This window comes from Hylobates moloch, unplaced genomic scaffold, assembly GCF_009828535.3.
Source record: "Hylobates moloch isolate HMO894 unplaced genomic scaffold, HMol_V3 SCAFFOLD_10, whole genome shotgun sequence".
In the NCBI taxonomy this organism is placed as follows: Eukaryota; Metazoa; Chordata; class Mammalia; order Primates; family Hylobatidae; genus Hylobates; species Hylobates moloch.
In genome coordinates, this window is record NW_026652285.1 from 35,355,941 (window position 1) to 35,362,953 (window position 7,013).

Sequence of the window (7,013 nt, forward strand, 5' to 3'; positions counted from 1 at the left end):
TACATGGGAATTTTTTTTTTTCAACCAAATGTGGATTGACCAAATATACTGAAGACTGACTTTTCTTACGTGTGGGATCTGCAGGACAACTATAGGACTTGAGTATGCAGGGATTTGAGTATAAGTGGGCAGTCCTGGAACCAATACCCTGCATAAGCCGAGGGGAGGCTGTACTAACATCTATTTTGCATGACTGGTGAAGCAATAAATTAGGATAGCGTGTGAAAGGCACCAGCTGTAGCACCTGGTAGGTTAAATCAACCACCATTTGTTGAGTGCCTAGTATTATATTTGTGTAAGGCAGGTGGGGGCAGGGCAGGGGGGTTGGCATATGGCTACTCAACATCTGTATGTTTGGGAGATCCTAGATATTTAACTGAAGTTTCAAAATTTTCATATTATTTAGATTTTAAAATCCCACACTACTGAATGTTGTGCTCATGTAGAGAAATGTGAGACAAGGGAGTATATTATTACTCTGGGCACAGTTTGTACCATAAAGTATGTCACTAAATAGACCTTAATGTTGGAAGCATCATTAACTCAAGCATTCCATTAGCTTGTGTTTCCTACACTTGACAAAATCAATCTTGTTTGTGTTAGAATATTTTTTCTCCTGTAACAGGGATATAAACGAAAACATTTAGATAGTACAGAAAAACTATCAAGAGAAAACAATTCCTTAAATATAAGGGCTGCTACTGGCTTGGGTTTCATTCTGGGTGCTGGGTCTTCCACTGGGACATCCCACATCATGTCCCATGGTGCCTCCCTTGGCAGAGAACTTGGCACAGGGAAGCTGCTCAATAAATGCTCCTTAAAAGAAAGGGAAAGTGAACTGAAGTCTAGACCAACACCTTATGCACAATCTAAGAGGAAAGAATATGAGACTGAAGCTATTGAGGACTGGGTTTAAGTCACTATCCCATTATTTACTATCTTTGCAATCTAGGATAAAGTACTTAACTCCTCTGAACCTTGGATCCTGAAACCGTACATAGGAAGACATTGTTACCTTTGTAGCACAGGATTGATGTGTTAACAAATGGGAGACAAGATACCTAGTCTCAGGAAGTTGATTATTTTTAGTTTCTTCTCTTGCAGGCAGTCTCAGAAAGTTAGCTTTCTTTTCCATCTTCTCTAATATTTTCAGCCTCTCTACAGCTCAAACAATCCCTCTGTTGCTCAGCGCGATAGAGTGGCCCATAAACTCTCACACTCCATTTCCTAGAAGACAAATCTAGGGGCTTTTGATTTTATGCATTGTAATATTAATCAAGACATGAAAAAATAGGAGGTAGCATATATAATAAGCATAGTCACTGATAAATATTTTATAATCTCCTTCTGAAAAAGTAACTAGAATACCTGTTAGACTTCTAACCTATGCCCTTTTTCTTGGGGAAGGGTTCATCAAACCTCCTATTCTTCCAATCTAACTCCTTGTAGAAGGGACCTTCTTTGAGCAGTTACGAAGAGGCAAAGTAGATCAGTAGGTGATTCTCATTGTGCCAAGTGGGTGATTTTTATTTCTGAGAATGTTTAGCTTGAATGATTTCCATTTTAATTGAGTTTTTGCCCAACCCAGGAAGAGTCATCTTAAACATTCATCACACTGCATAATATGGTCAGTAAAGGGTTGTCTTTGAATAAAAAAGAGACCTCTAAGAGGGAGAGTTTTATGCTATTCTGGTAATTCCCAGCATATTTCCCTGTACTTGTAAGAAAGCAAATTTGACTTGCAAGTCTTTTAAAAATTTCAATTTTGAGAATAAGTTATAATTTAATTCACTTCCATTCATCAATTCACAGACATGCTTTGTGCTAGGATCTTGGGATACAAATTTTAAAAGACATGTTCCAGTTTCAAAGATCTTCAAGTAGAATGGGAGAGACAAAGCTGCGAAGAAGCACATGCATGACAATTCTATGACAGAGGCAGGAGCACAGGGCATGGTTTGTTATAAAGAAGAGAGGAGTTAATTTTTTCTAGGCTGACAGATACTAGTTAAATGAGTGTCAAGAGATAATGTATTAATTATCCATTGCTGGGAAACAAATTACTCCCCAGACTTTGTAGCTTCAATCAACAAAATTTATTATAGTTTCTCTGGGTCAGGGGTCTGGGCATGGGGTAGGTGGGTGGTTCTTGCTCAGTTTTTTGGGAGGCTGCAATTAACATGTCAGCTGGGCTGCAGTTATCTTGACTACTTGACCAGGGAAAGATTTGCTCCCAAACTCACTCGTTGTTGGTAAGATTCGGTTCCTCATATGCTTTTGGACTGAAGGCCTCAGTTACTTGCTGGCAGTTGGGGCTTCTCTCAGTTTCTGGCCACTTGGGCTTCTGCTTAGAGCAGCTCACAACATGGCAGCTTGCTTCACCCCAGTGAACAAGGAAGAAAAGGCAGAGAGTGAGAGTGAGCAAGACCAGAGCCATGGTCTTTTGTGATCTAATCTCTAAAGTGGCACCTCATCACTTTTGCCATAGTCCGTTCATTAGAAGCAGGTCACTAAGCTTGGCCTACACACAAGGGAAGGGATTACACAAGGGTATGAATACCAGGAGATGGGGATTGCTGTGCACCCCACTGGAAGCTGACTGCAGATGAGCACTTACCAAGGTAGACTTAGGATGGTGGAAGAGGAGAGGCACATTCAAAGAGGAGAACTCCAAATGAGCTAGCCTTGAGAGTGGGAACAAGGCCTGATTGGAGAATTTCAAATATTTGACTGGGATGCAGGGTGCAGGGGTAGAATGAAGAGTGGTGATGGTGGTGCTTACGGTAGTGATGGCAGAAAAGGATCTTAGAAAGATAAGTAAGAGACAGGTTCAATGAATATGAAGTTACAGTTATATAAGCATAGTAAGTTCTAGAGATCTGTTGTACAATATAGCGCCTACAGTTAATAATATGGTATGTGTACTTAAAAGTCTGTTAAGAGGGTAAATCTCATGTTAAGTGTTCTTACCACAAAACAGAACAAACACAACAAAACCAAAAACAAACAAAAAACCCATAGGGACGCAAGGAAACCTCTGGAAGTGATGGATGTTTGTTATGATTGTGGTGATGGTGTCATGGATACATGCTTACATCCAAATTCATCGAATTATACATATTAAATATGGACCATTTTTTGTATATTAGTTATACCTCAATAAGGCTATTAAAAAAGGATACAGGTTATGAAGGGCTTTGTATAGAGAAATAGAGAAAATTAAACTTTACACCAACGGCCTGGGGAACTATGAAGGAATTGTAAGGAGAGGCATGATCACACATTTACCCTTGGAAGATTACTTTTATGGCAGTGTTGATAAAGAGGTTGTTTATCTTGCTAACAGGTGATCCCATTAGACCCTCATAACTAACATGCCTGTCAGCTTTTCTGGCCTACCGAAGTGAGGAGATTCAGGGCTATACCATGAGCCATCATTAATCTGTTGCTTGATTATGGGGCTATGTGTGTTGTGCAAGTCGTGAAATGGCAGAAGAGTAGGCAACTGATCTCTTTTTCTTGCATCAATTTCAGGAAAACTGGGAAAACTTAGATCAGAAGCAGTTGTTGGTTTGTTCCTTAGTGGAATAAAACTTACTTAGCTTTTATAGATTGTTTACTTTAGTCCCATTGAATGAGAGCCACCCACTGTCTCTTTCTTGAAACCTTACTGTTCTATAGTTGGAAAGTTTTGAAACGGCATATGCTGGTGACCGTCTAGAGATTTAGAATGCTTTTGAAATAGAAGACAATAAAGCAATCATGCCTCAGTTCCTTCATTGTAAAGTGAGGGTCTTGATCATGGTGGTCTCTGAGGCCCCAGAGAGTTCCACATGCTGAAATTTTCTGTAATAGGCATAATTGCCTAGAAATCTACTTGTTTATGGCCGGGCGTGATGGCTCACGCCTGTAATCCCAGCACTTTTGGAGGCCGGGGAGGGCAGATCACGAGGTCAGGAGATTGAGACCATCCTCGCTAACACGGTGAAACCCCATCCCTACTAAAAATACAAAAAATTAGCCGGGTCCCGTGGCGGGCACCTGTAGTCCCAGCTACTCGGGAAGCTGAGGCAGGACAATGGCGTGAACCCGGGAGGCGGAGCTTGCAGTGAGCCGAGATGGCGCCACTGCACTCCAGCCTGGGCGACAGAGCAAGACTCCGTCTCAAAAAAAAAAAAAAAAAAAAAAAAGAAATCTACTTGTTTATTTTACTTCTAAAGATTAATTTTAAGGCAGGGTATATTCTTCCCATTTCAGCCTGACATTAATTCTTTGATGTTTTTGTGTTATAACATTTTAGAAAAAGGCCTTTCTTCTATTATTGTGGAAAAAGACCTTTCTTATTGTACTATTGCAAAATATTTAGAAAAGCAGTTGCTAAGATAACATCGGAACTTGTGAAATGCTTTTACTTCCCACTATACTGCTGACAGGCTGAACTCCTTTCTTCTTTTCCAGCAGAGACATTGTCATTTCCAACAGAGAACATATAATGCATGAAAAGATGGACAGCCGAGAGTGATAAAGCACAAGTGGAGGGTCTGTTCCACCTTTGTCAGTCAGCTAGGAAGTAAAAAAAGCCATTCATGCACCTGAGTTTGCCCAGAGTCATCCTGCCCCATCTGCCTCTCATGGAGCAGAGCAATACCCTAGCTATGCAGTGCTGGAGCGAATCCAAACATGTTTCTTTTGAATTGAGATGAGGTCTGTGTGGTTAGATAAAGGGGCTCTCTATTTGCCACCACCTAGAGAAAATTCTTGAGCTTGACATCATGTGAAGATGGCAAAAGAATTTGTGGGAAATGACTGGACTCTTACTCTGCAATGAGAACTAGATATTATTTGTTGTACACGTTTACAAAAGGGAATGTGAGATTCTGTGATCTCTACAGGTCCTCCTCACTAAAGATGTGGTGAGATCCTCTACCTAGTGCAAAAGGTATATTTGGGGAGCTTCAAATATGTTTTTAATAATTTATTTTTAAGCTGGGTTGTTAACACGCAGATGTTCGTTATATTGTTTATGCTTTTTTATGAAGAAAGCATAGGTAGCAGTGACATTTTTAAACAACCTTGAGATATAATCAACTTATAATAAACACATATTTAAAGTAGGCAATTTGATAAGTTTTGACATATGTATATACTTGTGAAGTCATTACTGTAATTAAGAAAATGAACATACCCATCGAGCCCAAAATTTTCTTCATGCTCCTTTGTAGTCTGTCTCTTTTGTTTCTCCATAACCTGCTAACTTGCTGAAACTATGGATTTCCTTTCTGCCACTATAAATTAGATTACATTTTCCAGAATTTTATGGAAGTGGAATCATACAGTACGTAGCCTATATTGGCTCGCTCCTTTCACTCAGCATATTTTGAGATCCATCAATATTGTTGCATGTAACAATACTTTATTCCTTTTCATTGGTAAGTAATATTCCATTATAGGGATATGCCACAATTTATTTATTTATTCACCTGCTGATGGACATTAGAGTTGCTTCACAGTTTTGCTTATCATAAATAAAGCTGCTATGAACATTCTTATACAAGTTTTGTGTGTGTGTGTGTGTGTGTGTGTGTGTGTGTGTGTGTATTCTTTCATTTCTTTCGGGTAAATACCAAAGAACAGAATGGCCAGATCATATAGTAGGTATATATTTAGTTTTTTAAGAAACAAGATAACTATTTCCCAATGTAGCCGTACCATTTTGCATTCCCACAAACAGGATGGAGAGTTCCAGTTCCTCCACATTCTCTGCAATGCTTGATACGGTCAGTGTTTTTAGTTTTAGCCATCCTAATAGGTATGTGGTAGTATCTGATTTTAGCTTGCATTTCTTCAATGAGTAATGATGTTGGACACCCTTCCATATGCTTATTTGCCATCTATATGTTTTCTCTGGTAAATTTTGTGTTCATTCTTTTGCCCATTTTAAAAATTAGTCTGTTTGTTTGCTTATTGTTTGGTTTTGACAGTTCTTTACATATGCTAGATACGAGTCTTTATCAGGTATATGTTTTACAAAAATTTCCTTCCAGTTAATGACTTGCCTTTTCATTCTCTTAGGAGTGTCTTTTCATAGTAGAAGTTATAAATTTGAAGACAAATTTATCATTTTTTTCTTTTATTGATTATGCTTTTGGTGTTGTATCTAAGAAATCTTTGATTAACCCAAGGTCTCAGGGATTTTTTTTTTCTTACTTACTTTCTAAAAGTTTTATAATTTTTAGGCTTTGCATAGAGATACATGATCCATTTTGAATTGCTTTTTGGCCTTTTGGCTAAGATCAAGTATAATTCATTTCGAGTTAATTTTTTAATATCATATGAAGTATAGTTCTAAGAGCATTTTTTTTGCATAGGGATATCCAATTGTTCTTGTACTATTTCTTGAAAAAATTATCTTTGCCACACATATTTCAATTTTTTCTCCACATCTGAAGACTTGTCTTTTTTTCTGACATTGTCTTTTGTAGTACAAGAGTTTTGAATTTTGACATAGTCACATGTATCAATTTTTATCATTTATAATTTGTAATTTGGGGGCTGTATCTAAAAAAACCTTTGCTGCTTAAAAATCTCTTGACTAGAATTGGATCTCCAATCTTTAGCTATCTGACTGTTGTATGATAATCAAACATGCAAATATGGATGGAATATTTTTAGTGTAAGGAATATACTAATATTGTGAAGATAATGTATTATTTCAGAAACTGTAGAGACGCCTGGGGAGTTGCAAGTGGCAAATCAGGAACAGAAGAAACTATAAAACTTTGTTGGTAAGAAAGAGAAAGAAATTGCCAAATGTACCTCTAACTATTTTTGAGAACAGAAGGCTGATAGTGGTGGAGATGAGATGAGGTTTAGCAGCAGGTGCAAATTCATGATGATAACAGTTGATGTTAATATGCTGGGGAGTAGGTGGTGTGTATACTTGGACTTAAAGTGAAAGATCAACCATAGAGTATCAGTGTCCATCATCTCATTCTGTGAACAATTACTGGAAA